This window comes from Photinus pyralis, unplaced genomic scaffold, assembly GCF_008802855.1.
Source record: "Photinus pyralis isolate 1611_PpyrPB1 unplaced genomic scaffold, Ppyr1.3 Ppyr1.4_LG2, whole genome shotgun sequence".
Taxonomy (NCBI): Eukaryota; Metazoa; Arthropoda; class Insecta; order Coleoptera; family Lampyridae; genus Photinus; species Photinus pyralis.
Genome location: NW_022170403.1, coordinates 779998 through 798650, shown reverse-complemented (window position 1 = coordinate 798650; position 18653 = coordinate 779998). Strand labels below are relative to the sequence as shown.

At 36.4% G+C, this 18653-nt stretch overlaps 1 long non-coding RNA gene across 1 annotated transcript; it reads right to left on the bottom strand.

Moving 5' to 3' along the window:
- Window positions 1-1896: 1896 nt before the first annotated feature.
- LOC116164296 lies at window positions 1897-3103 on the bottom strand. Its single transcript, XR_004143858.1, has 3 exons — window positions 2567-3103; window positions 2422-2515; window positions 1897-2374 (listed from the first exon to the last, which is right to left on the bottom strand). It is a non-coding gene; the product is annotated as an uncharacterized LOC116164296 (long non-coding RNA).
- Between the last annotated feature and the right edge of the window lie 15550 nt (window positions 3104-18653).

Here is an 18653-nt window from a genome sequence, read left to right as displayed (position 1 = left end):
TAAGGAAACCACCAGAGATATTTTGAATAAAAAAATAAATAAAATTCATTGAAAGATCCATTAATCGTTTGGAGATTTATTCAAAATATCTCTGGTGCCCTTGTGAAGTTAAACGCGATTTTTAGGAATCGAATTCCTCAAAAACTCTGTAATTGAGCGCAAGCCTGTTGAGGACCCAGAACAAGAAAGGGACAATAAATAAAAAATAAAGTAAATGAAAACGAATTTGACATTTTCAGATACCTCAGTTATCTTCAAAGATTTTTCAAAAATTGCAAATGCGTTTTTTTAGTCACAAAATGAACTATGCACTCAATTAAGATTGTATCCCTAACCGTGATGGCGATCCCAATGGTGGGTCACGAATTAGAACCACCCTGTAAATCATAATGATTTAGTGTAGTGGTTCTTGAAATGGTACACAATGCAATACCTTAAAGTACGCTCTGCTACGTTTAAAAAAACCATCACTCACGCCGACATTCTTTCTGCTGTAAGGTGTGCGGCCTAACCGCCTGGTATGTCATCACACATCACATTTTAAATTGCACACCTGCACTAAACCTTTGAATATATATTCAAAGACTAAACCGAAGGCCCCTGTCGGTATTGCAACTGGCCATTCACGAACACACGCTTATTATTTGACTTTATATGAGGAACACCAAACCTTTGAATTCGAATATAACGACGGTCGCGACCACGATCACCGAAGTTTTATTGCACAAAATACAGTGTCATAAATCTATTTTACAAAATTGCAGAAAATATCGTATATCGTAAGGACTAAAGTCACCTTTAGTAAGGACTATCTTCAAAAATGTTATTTATCCATGGTCAAATACTTATTTATATATACTATTTACAATTTTCCAACACGTACCTACCTACTTTTAGAAATCTTGAGCACCAAGACACAGACTCTTCAATTTGAAATGGGTTTTTGCATCTATCACCACATTTGCAATAGGAACAACAAGAAGAGCTATTTGTTAAGCAGTTACATGTAGTTTGGAACACTTTTTGTACGCACGCCCTTATTTTGAACCCAAAAATTATATGAAACTTTTTGTACAGCTCATTAAGACATATCTTTTTTTGTATTTACCATTGTACGAGTATGCTATGGTGCTTACTTTCTGAGAAAAGTGCAAATTAAAAAAATTATAAAATAAATAGTTGACCTTTCAGTTTAAAGTTTCTCAAAAACTACGAAACACAAAAAAAACTGTAATGAACTTTTTTGTAGAGTTTTTTATGGCATATTAGCTAGTGTATGCGAAAAAAAATTTTTTACAAACCGTTATGACCTTTTGAATCTTTTCGCACCCTCAAAAACCTTGAAGTTGGTAACGGACCGAAACTAAAATAGGACGTTAGCGATTTCCCATGCAAACCCATAGACATTCGAAATTTGATCAAAATCAGTTCAGTCGTTTTTGAGTTATCGTGTTCACAAAAAAAGAACCACATGGTGAAAAAATCGTATGGAATAGTGATTTTTTCTACTACTACCTTAGAATGACGTCATACTTGCTTCATTTTGAACAACAGAATATCGCCTATTCTCTGCTAGTAAAGTGGAATAATTTCATTCTAGCTCTTGTGATGGAATGAGCACATGTGGCGACATCTAATACAGGACATCCTAAAGCACAATTCTTAAACTGTCAAAATTTTAATTACGCTTGCGCCAGATTTTGAATTTTAAGGGCCGGTAGCACGAAAATGAATAGCAGTGGCCAGTGAGGATTTAATGGAACTTTCAAATACTCCCCCCGGAAATCACCGCGGAAGCAGAACACGCAAAAAAATTTACTTCCTGACAAACCAAAAGTGTAGGAACATACATATAGCAAATTTTTGGAGTGGAGGATCAAGAAAAAAACCAACTCATTTTCAGAGAACCTAGTGCTAATTTACTTTAGCGAACTATCACAGGAAGTTAAAGCATTCACATTGTGGAAAACGTATTCCATGGTGCGGTCTACGATACTTTTGAACAATTAATGTAGATATAAGCAGCTATGCATGCTAAGTTGCAGGCCTTAAAAACGCATTCCAGCGGCTCAAAAAGTCAAAAATTCTATCAACGAGCAAAGTAAAAATGTTTATTCAAAAAGCCCCCTCGACAGTTTATATTTACTATAACATTACACATTCAAATCGTTACTCGTTACATCATATCTATTTTACATTTAAAGGATGCTCTTATAGTTGGCATTAGTGGTGCTTGTCGTAAGCACGAATCGTGTTCGTGGAACATAAAAATCGACCACATACAAGGCTTAGGTGGAACTGTAATTAGAATACCCAATACGAAAACTAACGTACAACGAAAGTTTACAATTACGGGGGACCCACGTTGGTATACCTACAACCAAACATCAAGTTGCATATTGCTACAATGAATTAATATACCTCACTGCACTATACAAAAAGAACATCCAGATCCAAACAGTTAACATTGTTGGTCATCGAGAACACATTTCCTCCAGGAAGTTTTAAAACTAACCTAAAATATAATGCTCACTAAAATGTTACCTACACTCGTAGATATACTTACATACAAATTTTTCGAGTTTATTTCTGATTTGCGTCCATAACGTCCTCTTTGTAGCATTTTGTATTTGAATGCACATCATGAATTACATACCGGTCGCACACATCGAATACGTTTATCTAAATCTAAATGATCCACGCCGATTCATACACTGCGCAGGACAGGACACATTCAACAAATGTGCACATTTGTAATTAATATCACAGAAAAGTTAGTATCCCTTCCCTGGGATAATATTCAGCGAAGAGAAATTGTCGAGAAAATTGTTTATACAGCCATTTAGAATCTGTCAAATATGCCACAGGGATCTGCTATACCAACCCACCGTACATAGACGTACCTACTAATGTGTGAATTGTCTATCGTTAACCCTGCTTGTTTTATACATATTTTGCAAAAATTCGTCGTAGTAGTAGAAAAAATTATGTCTATTACTTGTAAGGAATAGGTATTCAACGCTCGTGGAACCGTCACACTCGCCTTCGGCTCGTGTGACGAACTTTCCACTCGCGCGGAATACACTCTATTCCATACTCGTTATAGAATATACTATTCTAGCTTACGACGACGGTGGGAGAATAAAACACAATACAGTACAACTAATGGAATTGTGTATAGCCAATACGAACATTCAGAAGACAGGTAAATTGTGTGTGTTGTAACATGTCGAGTAGAGGTATTTTACTTGTGGCTTTGATTATATACTTTATCAATGCTTTTGGGTTACATTAAATCAGTCAAAAAATATCCGCATATATAAACCATACGTGGCTTTCTCATATCGCTAGCGAAAAAAAGTAGGCATTTATTATTGTTAAAAAGCAAGACTAGAGAATTGGCCCGCGACTAAAGGCAAGATACAAGGTTCAACAAAGAAAAGGTACGCAAGATCATCAGGGCCATATTATTAAGTCTATTGGTTTTATTATTATGATTTTATAACTTGTGTTAAAAAGACATTGCAAAGAATGCCGAAGCAAAAAATGTAATGTTTGGGAAGTATTCCGCAGGTTGTAAGGGATAAGGGATACAAATAGAGCAGTTTTTAATTATTGTCATTTTCGCCTAAAATTAATAGTTTTGCAACACATTTCCAAGTACCACTTTCCACTCCTTTCAACCCTCGGGATTTCGCCCACGGAAAATTCCATCGTTATTATTTTTCTCCCCGATTTCGGATCATTTTACCTTCATAAAAATCCCTGTTTAGATCGAGAACTAATTTTTTTGTCAAAAAATGTTATACAAGGTTACCCGACATTCGCCGCAGCATACGAAAACGCCGTTAGCTGCGTGCAAATATGAATTACAATACGGCGTACACTTATATAGGAATGCAGGTTTCGACGCAGCATTGGTCAACGAGTTAGCGATGGTACTAGGATTCGTCACTGCTTGTCATTACTCATTGGATAATTCCTGTCACAATTTTGACGCTCCTGCTTTGGAAGATGCCATCCGTGAATGTTCTGCGGGTATCACTCATACCCATCTCATGTCTGTGACTGCAGAATTTGAAAACCGATTGCATTACACGATTGCTACTGGCGGGGGCTTATTTGAACACTTAGGTACTATAACGGCACACGGCAGATGCGACGCAATTTCTTTTCTTAGACTGCTCTGTTCTTTTTTTTGTGTTACCGAAGGCTGTTTCTTTTTTAATGTAACCGAAGGATGCGTATGTTTTTCTTTCGTTATGTTTCCTTGTGCTCTTCCTGCATGATCACTTCCCTTTTCCATGGAATTTCATACGTGTCGGCCGATGCTGCGTCGAAACCTGCATTACTATATAAGTGTACGCCCTATTGTAATTCATATTTGCACGCAGCTAACGGCATTTTCGTATGCTGCGGCGAATGTCGGGTAACCCTGTATAGCCTGGACTATATGAAAATTTTTGTGGCACAAACTGAGGCACAAACTCTGTGGAACAGTTAGCTGTAGAGAGGCATCCTGTTGTTCCCAAAATCATGTAGGAGATTATGTAGATGGCAAATATCTTATTTGCAAATCATGTGTGTTTAATGTATTTGGCAGCAATGGAAATTGGATGACTAAAATTGAAATTTCACCAAAATGTGGCGACAAAGCAAACACGAAAAAATTATCGGGCATGTTGCTAAGAGAAAAAGAAAATTATCATCGTGCACGTGTGAGATCGATGGGACTTCGGCGCATTTGTGTGTGTCAGATCAGAATTCTATTAGCCAGGTTTGCCTCTACCATCAACATCATCTTGTTGAAGGCTACCACATTCACTTTGCCGGTACCCAGTTCCGACGTCCCGTTCAGCCGCAATTCGCATTTTGGTGGATTTTCGCTAAAAATCGAAAAGTCGACTACCCCTCGAAAACAGGCACTTTGCAATTTCGCCCCTAGGAAAAAAAACAAAATTCCGTCAAGCAGGAGTTGTGCGTGTTTAAAAAGATGTTTCCGACGACACCAACTTTGAAAACAATCAGATCAAAAACTGTAGTAGAAAAAAACTGAAAAAATGTCCAGGTTAGTACTATGCGATCAAAAATGAGTTGCTGTCGAGTCAGCTAAATTTCGACACATTTGAATGGAACCGTTTTACCATAATAGATTTTTGGTAGACGAAGATCAATCATGATAATCACATAGGAGAGGATGGCTATGGGTGCGACGAACTTTGGCTGCTCGTGCATAGCCGGTGCAGGAGGAATTAAAACCCAATTAGTAGAGTTATTGTTCGATTGTAATTTAATTAAAGATATTAATACAAAGTGTATTGTAATTCCTCAAGCGGTAGTCGGCGGAAAAAAACGACAAAACGGCGGTACAGGGAACGGACGGACGGACGGACTCGGGCGCCACCACACGATAATCTCGCGCCTGGCCGATGTAGGCGGTAATTACGGACGGACGGGTCGATTTCGGTAGCCTCGGAAGTAGTCTTAATCGGAGATGATAATTCCAGGTATTCGGCGGTCAGGTCCAGTAAATGGGGACGGTAATGTCTGGAACGCTAAAACAAAATATGGCCTACCGGCAAATTCCCTAGTGAAAGACAAGATAGTAATTAGGCACATTCGGGAAAACGGAGAAAAACAATTCCCCCTATACAAACACCAAAACCGCTTACTTTCGGAAATTTATATTGCGGTCGGCAAAAATATCAAACTTACGTCCGGCACGTAGAACGCAAAATATGAAAGATGAGAAAAAGATCTCGTACGGTACGGAAACCAATCAATTCTATTTTTAATCAATTACTCGGCTCCTGTTCGTCCTAAAATTCCCAAACGTCCAGAATCGATTCCTTAATTAAGCGCGCAAAATTTGATACCACAATCGGCTCAATCGGCGCTCTTCTACTGTAATTCATATAATTAGTGCATGCTAATTATACATACTCAAAAGACACAACGGAAGCTCATGAACTCATTACATTAATTAACTGTATGTTAATTGCAAGTTTTCGGACTTAGAGCAAGTGGCGGTTACCTAATTTTTGCAAGCATGACGCTAACTGATAGCGGGCAAAACAACTCGCTTCGAAACTTGTTCTATTCTTGCTTTTACTTATTATGGGGAACTAAAACAGCTTATAAAAAATTAACGGCGCTGAAACCAAAAACTATTAATTGTCCTTCATCTTCTCCAGAACAAGACCCTTCAGTGGTTACAAAAATAATTCCAAAATTCCAACATAAACGGATGTAGGCGACCTAATTAATTACGGTATCTCCTTCTCTCCATGGCATCGCGGAAACTTCTCATAATTACGGTTTTCTTCGTAACGAAGCCCAAAACAATCGTTACTATACAGGGTGGTCCTCGTAAACGGCAAACTCCACTCAGAAATACCGGGTACTTCGTTACAAGGGGACGGCAAGGTCCTCCAAATGGAACTGCGCGTTGGCGTTCTGTCGTTAGGCACACGGATAACGTTATAGAGCAATATAGTACAACCATTGCGGCGTTATAGAACATGTTTTGGACTTTCGGACCTCATCATCCATACCTATTGGTGTCGACAACTCCAACTCGGGCTACACTAGAGATTGCTGTTGCCATGACAGCACGACCGCAAAGCGCATTGTATGGTCGTCAGACATTTTGTTAATAAAGAAATGTTATTTTTCACCACGACCGGGGGGTTTAACATTCTATGTCGAGAATGTTTTGACCTATTTAAAGCCATTCTTTTATTTCATCGTAACCCCTACATATTACCGACATCAACATTGGATTCACCGCACCTAGCAGTACACAACGAGAGAGACTAATTTTGTGACAAAAGGAGACAATGTTAAGACGTTAAAAAAATCGCAGTGTGCGAGGTTGGAGACCTATACAGTGCGTGAGATACGAAGAATTTGTCAAATATAATTTTATATGTGACATTACGATCTATCCGATCACATATTGAATTCAAACATATGCATATTTTGTTGTCGTGTACTAAATTGATTGCTCTTTTCAAATATCGCAAAAAGCGTAGACATTGAGTTTGAAAAACAAAAGTGGTATCGATTTCCGGTTAAACCGGAAGTGGCCGCGGAAGTTCCAATACGCGATCTGATAGATCATAATGTCCCATATAAAATTATATTTGACAAATTTTTCGTATCTCGCCAAATAAATAGATATTTGTAGATACTTTTATAAATTTGACTTGCGACTCCTGAGTTTTCAATACACTAAACCTAAAACATTGAATAAAATTAAATCAATGGCACTTAAATTTAAGTGTATAGTTCAATAATCTGCTCGTAAAAACCCGTTCGAATATGGCGTTAAATTTGATTTCTCAAATAATGTTATAAAAGGCAGCTATAATGTAATATAACTCAGGCGTAAAGCTTTATTTACGTTTACGCTTTCCACAGGTGATGTTATAAACGGTTCACGGGATGAAACTAACTTGAAATTACTTCGGAAAACACTAAATGATCTCGAGAGTGTATTAATTTTCGAAAACGTAATTAAATAGAGTAACAATGGGTACCTACAACTAAAATACCCGATCTCAAATGTAAAGCCCCGGGTTGTATCTGTATCAAAAACTGTACCTCTGAACTTAACATTCAGAGTGCGACGTAACATCTCGTCTTTACGTCACACATCCCCTGGTACCAGTTCTAAGGAGCGCAAAGTTTTCAAATGCGGAATCGCGTAACTTGTAATAAACCAGCGGGATACACGCACGCTCTTCTCGTAACATTCGCGATAACAATGTTACACTTTTATTATTTTGGGGAAGTAATATCCTTTGTATCTCCAATTGTCAACAGAATTGACGTGATAAGGTCTCCTTCAAGTTCGTTTTGTTTTGATACAATAATATAGGCTGGTGTACATTTCTTTCAATTTTATTATAACAGTGAGTTTTTATTAAAGAATAAATATCCCCAGGAGCTCTTTGCAAAAGTTGTATTGGAAGTACAAATGAAGGTTCGGTTAGAAACTAAACCAACAAAGCGATCCTTTGTGAATTTTTATACACTTCTATACCACAGTTGCGTTCCTTTACTTTTTCATTCAGGTGCGTATATAGTGTCGTTAGCGGTTTTTCACATAATGCAATGATGTATTATGGGCACATCCACCTTCCTTCCAGCTATGTTTTTAGGACTAACCTTTCGATTTATAATATACGACATACTCTTTCCAATATTTCCGGAGCCGATCCTTCCCAATTACGGTATTGAAGTTAAAAACGATTTAAAATGTAGATCACTCTATGATGTTGAATTAAATACTGACTTACACAACTAAAATTGTGGAGTAATTGAGGAAATTGTCACGTAAGCTGGAAGCTTCCAACTCTGGTGGTCTTCTGAAGTGAACTTTCACAAAGTCAATGTTTACATTATTTGCCATTCTCACTGCAAAAGTTTTCGGGGAAACTTTACTAGCTAAATTTGTTAGCTAAATGCTGTGCGGAATCTGTGACGCTTAGGTACACTTCGGGTGGATTACTTTTCGTTCAGTTAAAATTTCTTCAGTTCTACATCTTCTTTAACTATTACGTCCACTGTTTTTAAAAACTGACATTTTCCATTCAAAACTTGAAAACAGTTTACCAAAACGTCATTTTATTATTTTCTACACAGCTGAATATAAGTCTTCAAGACCGCCTTTTTGATGTCTCACACGAAGGTTGGAAGGTGTGATGTTGGATTCTGGAACTTTTTGTATATGTAACGACCCCATGTGCATCACTGAAGTGAAAACTTCTAGCTCCCTCTAAACCCCTTTGGAGACTGGACTATCTTATTCTAGTTACGTAAATGAATGTTGTAGTGTAAGTAGCAGATGCTATTTTTTGACAAATTTTGTATTCTTTTTAAATTACTAACATTTGTTAGAGTGATACTCTAACTTTACGCTAAATGCTAATTGTATCTCAATTTTGCCAGTTTTTTTGTCAGACAAAGGATTCATTGGGGTTCTTTACATTCTTCAGAAATTATTTGTAGATACTTACACGCTTCTTGCTGGAGTCTATATTTAGGTGTCTTTTTCTATCTTCTTTTTTTATTTTCTGCAGAAATAAGTTTTTACAAATTTTAGTCACTATTTTTTAGAGACTTGCTTCAGAACTTCAGATATTACAAAATTCGTTGAGGTTCATCAGAGATCCCTAAAGCACTATTTAAAATCAGCACTGCAGAAGAACCCCTAAGCGACAGGTGAAACATCCCTGAGCAAGGTCTAAATAATGAAGATTTGAAATGGATTCCGTAATTCTTTAAAACACCCGGCGGACAGTGTAAAAATCTGTAAAACAGGAAAATTGATATATTCTTGAATATATGTCCTAAAAACTCTTGAACAATCATTAAAGAACTCTTAAAGGGGCAGTATACCCAAATTTCATGTTTTCGTCTAAGGATAGATTAAAAATATCTAAGAGTAACGGTGAAAACCGCAAGTCGCTACGCCGTTTCGTTATTAAATGGCAAGGTGTCAAATGTAAAAAACGGTCGTTGTGACGTCATCCCGACAAATGGGTCGGTGGCGCGCGCCAATGTTTTATTGCAAATTTTCCCCGAAAAGAGAAGGAGCCGTGTCGAAATAAAGTCTGGAAAAGTAGAAAAAACCGCTGAATCATAGTATAGGCACGTCGTTTGCAGTGTCCACTTTAAAGATGATAATTTTTTTTGGAAGATACAAGAAGGAAAGAACCCTGTGCTTCAGCATAAAGTTTTGAGAAGGCTAACAAATACTGCAATCCCTGCTTTACATCTCACAGGAAACAAAGGTCCTAATAAAGCTACAAAACCTCAATCAACTTATCTAAGAAACTAAGATTGTGTCTGATTGCTTATTGTGGGTAAACGATCAATTTCGTAGTGGAGAAACCACTTCAACATCAAACATATGCCACAATCAAACAGAAGAACTGAATCAAATGGAACCAATACCGCTTACTGAAAGCATAGGTATACAATCTGAGCTGGGTACAGAAATTTATTACAAATATTCAAATTTATATGAGGATATATGTTCGGATGATACTTCAGTAAGGTTTTCTTGGTTTTTTTCAAAGGAAAGCGAAATAGAATATGAAAGAACTGACGCGTTCGGACTGCTTGGATCCGTGCCGCCGCACCCACGATGTTGGGATGACGTCACATGTTCTGTCTTTCAAACTTTCATCGTTAATAATTTGAAAACTACTCATTGTAGAAAACTCCGGTTTGAAATTTTGTTCTTAGATTTTCTTATACAATTTTTTTGATTTTGGGTATACTACCCCTTTAATAAGCGTTAACTATGGGACACCAATTATTTCTAACTTTAAACGTTGGTTGTAATTTGACATTATACACAAGATTCGATCATATTATTTTAATTCGAAGTAAAGGTTTAGTACTTAGTTATTAGTTGTAAATTTTGTTTAACCTTGTATTTTATTTATTTGTTCAATTTTATTACATGTTAAAAGAATAGATTCAAACATCTGGAAGTAATTGCGTACGATTTCTAAAAGTTTATCTCGGGCCGTAGAGAAGAAGTTTAGTTGTCGGGCCGTAAGCTAATTAGTTCCAAGATAAGAAAACACAGGTGCAGTTTATCGTTCAACGACGAATTAATTTGTTAAAGAAGAAACATAAAGAGAAACGGTTTTAAATAGAGGAGACGGGCGTAAATCGTGGTACTTTTGGTGGTGGACGCCAATTGTTGCTTGTTTACTGATGGACGTTAATCGTTGTTTTTTTAAATAACCGATTATTGTTTTGTTGATTGGCGATTTGTCGTAGTTAAGCGTATTATTTCAAAACAGCTGGAAAGAAAGTGAGTTGAATACTACAAATATTACGAGATTTAGTCGTCGTGATAACAGCGAGTGCTTTAAGTCGAATTTAAAAAATGAAGTGTACAAAGAAGTAGTTGTTTCGCAGTACCTGTTAAAGGAAGTTTTTCCGAAATTTTTTCAAATACTTTTAATGTAGTTTTGTTCTACGCTGTCACAAATAACACAAAAAAACTTCATACTGAACCGTTCTCGTAGTATAACCTTCAATCACTTTGAGATCCAAAATTTAATTTTATACATTTTTTTCACTTTACCAAGGGAGAGGGTTAATGAACTCTATTTCGTTGGGCAAACGCCTAAATGCTATTCAGGAAACGCCATCAAGTAAGTTGATACATTTTTCGTGTGCACGTATGTATTTTGAACTAGAGACGCCAGCAAGTTCTGCAGTATATACCGTTTCTTCCAACTAACATTGACATTATTGTTGATATTTAGTCTATTCATTTAGTAAAGATGAAGCATTTTTTCTTAATGTTACAATGCTGAAATTATGAAAAAGTAGTTAAGCGGTACTGAAAATAGCAGAAAATGTACTTGTTTTATTTTAACAATTATTTTTATATATTTGATTTTACTAACAGTCGGTTTAGCTAAACTAACATAAACCAAAATTTACTGGGTTCGTCAACACACGTAACACCTTTTGAAGCAATTACAATGTAAAATATTTAGAATGAAACCCTAACTTGTCTCGAACTAACCTACAACTAATTTATTACGGAACAAATTCAATATTCGTCAAATAAAGAAAATAAAAAAGTCACTTATTATGCTGTTCTTTACGATTGTGCGGTTTCACAGTCCGCACGTTAACTCTGAAAGGTTAAAGACACGTACGTACGACCCCAAAGCGGCTTAAATTCTGCCGCCTCATCTCAAACTTCGCAGCTTTCTTTTTTTCGCGCGAATATGTAACATCACATTGTCCCAATTTATATTTATTTAGCTCCCTTGTTGAAAATTGTTTCACAAAGATAACGTTAACCTTTGTCCTGTGCACTTAAGTATGTTTTTAACTTTAATTTTGGGCGCAGATAGTGAAGTCGGGTCATATAAGTAGAAGTGAGCCATCCGCCGCTATCTTTGATTTTGTGACGTCACAAGGCTATATCTGTAGGGTTTCCCTAGATCGCCCTTATGGTTTCCTAAGGTCACGTGATGTCTCAAGGTAAGTGTCTTGGTTTTTTCCAAGACCATGTGATGTCACAAGGACATGACCATGCAATTTCCACGGGTGCGTGACAAGGTCATGACTTCGGGGTTTTTCCAAGGTATTGACCTTGCAGTTTTGTCTCAAGATCGCGGCATTGTCGTGGCTTTGGACTTTGGTCCAGGTCGTGGACTTTGACCGAAGGTCGTGGCTTTAAGATTTCCCCGGTTCTTGATTCACAAGGTCGCGGGATTTCTCCGACGAAAAATAAACATGAAAGGGGATTTCCCGGTTGGCTAGGAGTGACCTTGTTTATGCACCAAGGTCGTGGTCTTAGTGCCGTATCTGAGGCGTCACCTTATTTTAACGGTGCACTATTACTGCAACCTATGAGATCTGTGCGAACAACGCAAAATTAAATGCGTTCAATAAATAAATAAAATGAGATGCAGATGCTGTATTGCGAAACCTAAGCTACTCTTACAGATGACCTCATGTATTTCTAATTTTACAAAGAGAAAAAGCAAGCATCTCAAAGTTCAAGGTCACGCCCTCGCCCTTGAGTAAAAGTGCAAGACCATAACCTTGGAAAACCCGAGGTCATGGCCACATAGCGTATCCGACGATTCCCAAGGTCATGACCTTGTGATGCCGCATGGCCTTGGGAAAACCCGAAGCATTAATCTTGTGACGTCCCGACCTTGAGAAAACGTAAGGATATGATGAAAAAGTTAATTTTACTTTTGCTAGGTTCCATAGTGGTTCTCATTAATTACGTTTTCTAGAATTCAGAATACTTAGGTTTTAACATATAAAAATTGTGTTACTTAGAATTCACTTCTGAGAAGGGATTTTGAGTATAGATTCCACTTAATATTCAAAATGAATGTAGTGTAAAGTACCGAATGAAAATACAACTAATTATTGCTTTGGAACACAAATACTGAATACATTTGGTGAGGTGTGTTATTTAATTATCAATTTAATTAAGCAGGTATGTACAATGAAGGAAGTGCGTTCCTTACAAGAACCGTATATGCGGTTATATGTAATTACGTTAGTCGCTGGATATGCACGGAATGCCTAATAATTTTCTTTTGTCACAAAATCCAATGAAACTTGAAGTAGAGCGACGTTTGCAGTTTAAGTATTATACAGTTCAATTCACTGAGCCTTAACCAACCCGCTAATGTAAATCGTTTGGCATAAACAATTAACCGAAAGTTGAGGATTCAATGTGTTCTTAGTAATGTTGTAGATCTGGAAGTTCGTGATTGTTTTAGAGGAGAATTTGCATACATAAGCATTCTCACAATGAATGCGAACAAAACAAAACAAATCCCGTTCTATTATTACAGTGTTAGCCATTCGATCTCCTTTGAGAAGCACCCGCAATAATAGCTTTACCTGCAAATTCTCTCAAATCCGTTCTTTTGCCTAATTTCCTACAAATCACTGTCGTTTCAATAAAATGTAGATTAATTTAGTCTAGATGTTGTCTCTCGCGAATAAATTACGGTGTGGAGCGACAACAAAGGGAAATAATAATTGCGTGTAACTTATTCTAGCAGTAATCCCAAATGTGATTAATTAGCTCTAGTAATAAGGAGCGGCTATATTCTCTGAGCAAACTGAGAACAAAGATGAACTTATGCAAACCTTCTTTATCAGATTGCGACGTAAAACTTAATATACGCTGTATCATATATGCAGAGGGAAATTCTTTGTATTTAAGTCCGTGGGGAATTTTAAACACTTTTTAGGGGAACTAATCTGATATTTAATTCAGAACTTCGTTTTAAAATGTCTAAACTTAGTAATAAATGTTCGTTCCTAATTAAATAGTTTTAATAATACGTATGCAAATAATTATATTTAATTAATGAATTGATTTCTCTCATGTGAGCTTGGATAATTCAAACAAAATCTAGCACTAACGGCGTGTGGCTAACTTCACGATCTTCTTTCAGTTTGACGTCAGTAGACAAATCGTTATTTATTTAAAAATTTAAATAGAAACTAAAATATAACATGGAATCGTTTTTTCCCTCTTATCATGAATTTTTAATTAGTTCTTGTTTAAAGTATGTTATTACTGTACCTAGTACACTACGTGTTTTGTACAAGAGATGTTAGGGAATTGTAAATGCTATACATTTCCATAAAGATAAAAACCTTTATATTATACAAATTAAGAACGAACGTTTTTGTGTTTTAATTTGTGCCAAAGAATGTAATATCATGCTATACAAATCCCACAAGGCATTTAACGGGGGCACATATTAGACGACCTCCTACTATAAAACGAGACGCAATTAGGAAAATTTTATTTTCATCTGTTACATGTAGGTTCCCAGTTCTATCTTAATTAAGAACAATTGCTGTGAAATTTTCTTAATTGACGCAATATGGCTCGCATTATAACGAGATTTTTATCTTTTCACATTAAATCTAAAATTCTCAGCCACTTACTCGGAAATGCAATCTTATTATTTTATCACACAAGAGGTCGAACTGCGCGTCCATACCCTTAATTTTTAAACTTCATTTTTCATGGCAATGCGCGCGATGCGCCTTACGGTGGCTATTATTATGCATATTAGTCTAACGGCAGAAATTATTTCGTTTACACGCTTCTCTATTAGCACCTTAATATACAGGATTAATTAGTGTATGTAAATGAGGCGCATTACAAATTATATAATACATATATCGGTATTTACTTGCATCCAGCAAAATGTCAGGACAATTACCGGATTAGACCATAGAGCTTAGTTATACAACTGGCTCTTTAATAAAAAGCATCGTTTATATATAACTAAAGCATGACTTATTACTTACATGTATATAATTTTTTCAAAATGTCATCACCACAACATGAATCGTGGGGGTGAGTATAATAGCTAAAAAATTATTACCGTGGCTTTTGCAATAAAAGACATGTGACATCGAAATATACTTCTGCAAATGATATCCGTAGGGGAACCAGATTATTATTAAAAACACATTGAAGCATAAAGATTTTTCGATATGGGAAAGGGGCACGTACCGCTATTAAATTTGGGACTTGATGGCATTTCAATTGATGAAAAACAAGTAGCGAAACTGAGTCATCACACAAAGGGCGGTCGCTGTCCATCTAACTGTAAGGGTTGTAATTAAATAAAATGACAATGTAGATAAACTTCTCAAATTTGATGATTAGAAATAATGAGATTATTTAAGCTTCGTAAATCGCTACTCCTTTTTCTTGATTGTTCTGTTTCCTGTTATACTGGGTAGACACGTGCGTCATCATTGGTGAACTTATTACTTCCTTTTAGACAGACGTTTGCTCATATTCATTTGGAATTGTACGGTCTCTTTTCGATAATCAGGCGTGCGTTAGGGTTTTTAGATTAAAGTATATTCAGAGGAAAGTGGCCGATATAAGATTAACTTAATTATGTTCTGTGGGGATACTCAAAATTTGTAAGTGAATTTACCATAAATATTGGAACGAAAACCTCTGAAAATTAATGTTTCCTATTTCGTAAATAAAAACTGAAGGCAACTATTACCATCATAGAACCGTTGTAAATACATCTTTATGGCATAATATGCTTTAGCAACTTGATATTAGGACAGCCACACTGAGGGGAACCGATTTGCAATTCGAGTAAAATGGAATTAAAAGTCCCAGTTCTTGATGAAGTGGTAGTATGGTCGCGAGCGTCTATACAGGTAATTAATTTTTATACAATGATTTTTTTTTAATGCGAACATAGGAGTTTGTATGCAATGTAATTTCCCTATGTTCGATTTTTATAAAAACACATCAATCTATTGAGTAGTTCAAACCATGGTACAATAAGACAAGGTATGCCTATAACTAAACGCAGATGACGTTTTTATCCCAATGACGTCACAAGAATCACCGCCAAGTTTGAAAATGACNCTTTACAATGAATTATATGGCTTCTGCTATAAAATAAAGTTTTGAATTATACACGACGATAAAGGGAAACTAACGTGAAAGTTAATTTTCACTCAATCTTTAAAATATACATTTATCGTCTTGTATAATAAATAACTATTTTAAATTGTTTCACTCAATTACCGTTACTAACGCTACCAAAATACAACAGACATAAAGATAGATGAGACGTAGTTGATAGAAAAAATGATGGTACAAAAAAAATTATGGAGCCACGGGAGGAATATGAGGAAGAAGGGGAAGAAGTGCGACGAACTTCCCCCTTCGCTCGTGCACAACCGGTACCTTAAAAGATGAAAGCACAATTATTTCAAGTTCCTTTAATGGATGACTAATAATATAATTGTACAATTCAATTCACACAGTAAACGGTCGGTCGGTCTCTCGGGCGCCACCAAGACTTAACTCTGCACCCCCGAAGTCTTGGGAAAAGGGGCGGTGCGGTCTTCGCGGACGGGGTGGAAAGCCTCCGGGTATCCTCTAGTGGAGAACGGAATAACCAGGGATCGGTCAGGGTTCACCACAAAATGGCGGCGGTCACTTCCGGATTATCTAAAACAAAATATGGCCGACGGCCCTGACGGTAAATTTCCTAAAGGGAATAAAGCAATAAAGCACAAATCAATTAGCGGTGTCTAGGGGAAAGAAAAGCGGAAAAGCAAGGAGAACAGAATATAATGAAGTTTAGCGGAACGGTGGCAAAAGGTTACGGTAGTGCAAAAAGGTAAACTCAAAACGGTAGTTAAACGGAAAGGACAACGGATTGACTTACGGTCGCTCAAACGGTAAAACGGTAAAGCAAAAGGGGTTCGGTGGATTCGGAATGATACGGTTTCGCAAATTAAAGAAATCAAAAGGCGTACTTACAACTCGAAAGTATGAAGCAGAAAAGATCCCTCCCAAAATGAGCATTTTCCTTTTAAAGGAAACCTATATTTTGGTAGAAGTGGAACATGGAATTCCCAAAGCCTCGCTGCATTCGCACCGAGCGGTGTAGAAAATAATTCGGTTTTTAATTAATTGCGGCTCCTGTGATTATCTTAAAAATCTGGGACAACTTGCAAACAACTAGAAAAATTACAGCGCCTCTGTAGACACCTCTCTCGACGGTTTTTGACAAGGTTACAGCGCTTACCTAATTAAGCGTAATCAAACCTAAGTACTCATCACTCCAATCTGCAACTAGCTCCTTTGGACTTTTTCTTCTCAAACGGCGCTATCGCTTTAACACTCTTATCGCAACATGCAGGCATACGGACGGGACTGCAAAACTTGTAAACAACTAGATTTGAACTCGTTTTATCCTTGATTTTACTTATTATGGGAATCTAAAACATCTTATAAATAATTAACGGCGCTGAAACCAAAGAATATTAATTGTCCCTCATCTTCGCCAGGACAACATCCTTCGGTGGTTACAAAAATAATTCCAAAATTCCAACAGGAGCGGTCGTAGGCGGACTAATTAATTACGGTATCTCCATGGCATTGCGGAAAATGCTCAATATCACGGTCTTCTTGCGTAACGAAGCCCAAACCAATCCTTACTATACAGGGTGGTCCTTGTAAACGGCAAACTAAATGGAGAAATTCCGGGTGCTTCGTTACATGGTAAACACTACATTTTTTTATTAGTATGCTGGAATTGCTTGTAAAATTCAGAGAAGTAAACCTTATCAATATGCCTAAATGTCACATTTAACGTGCGTATAAAAAAATACAAAATTAAACATTTTAATGGTTGGATCACACATGAGGGATCATCTCTCGTGTCGTGATAAACTAGTAGTCCATATTCTCAGTTGTAAAAAGGTATAAAGAGGTATACAGGGTGTAGAGATCAGGTAAGTATGTAGAAAAGAGGCAAAGTTCCAAAATGGACGACTCTTTTTTATTCTTTTTCCCAGAAACCATCACAATATGTAAACTAATAATAAATTTTTTAAAGACTCTTCACCCAAGTTTTGTCACTCCATAGTATCTATAGTAGTTATTGGAAAGGAAAAAGAAGAAGGGTAAATTAAAAAATTTTTTTGAAGCGAAGCATTTCAGTACTCTTGACTTGAAAAAATGTGTGTTCATTCATTCATTATCCTACACATATTTTTTACATTTTAAATTTTCATAATACTTGTATACCTATACCCTTACTGTTATTCTATAATTGAAAGTAGGTAATTCTGTACCACCATGAAATTTCAGAAAATTTTCTTATTGATAAATTACTAATAGAGTATGAATAAGGAAATGGAATATTTTGTCATTTTATTTTTATAGTTTATATAGTTCTCTTCAATAACTCTAGATTTTAGAATATCGATTGATTTGAGGTGACCCAGATATTAACAAAAGTTCTGTGTAATTTGGTTTGGAAAAATTTCAATTCCCTTCCCTTATGCTATCAACAAACTGCGTTTTGAAGAGACATTTTAGAGTAGGTATCCAGAAATTAAATAGACATAAATTATAAGTTGAAAAGAAGAAAAAGTTTGTCAATAACATACGCTTGACACAAATGCAGAAAAACGATTTTCCATCCCTAACTGAAGGGTAAATGGTATTTTAATCGTCGGACTTGCATTCAATTTTGGCATGTGCGAGGACGTGTAGTTATTTCTAAATGAACAAACTGTATTCCCAAGTTTTATCCAATGTTGTTCGCCGT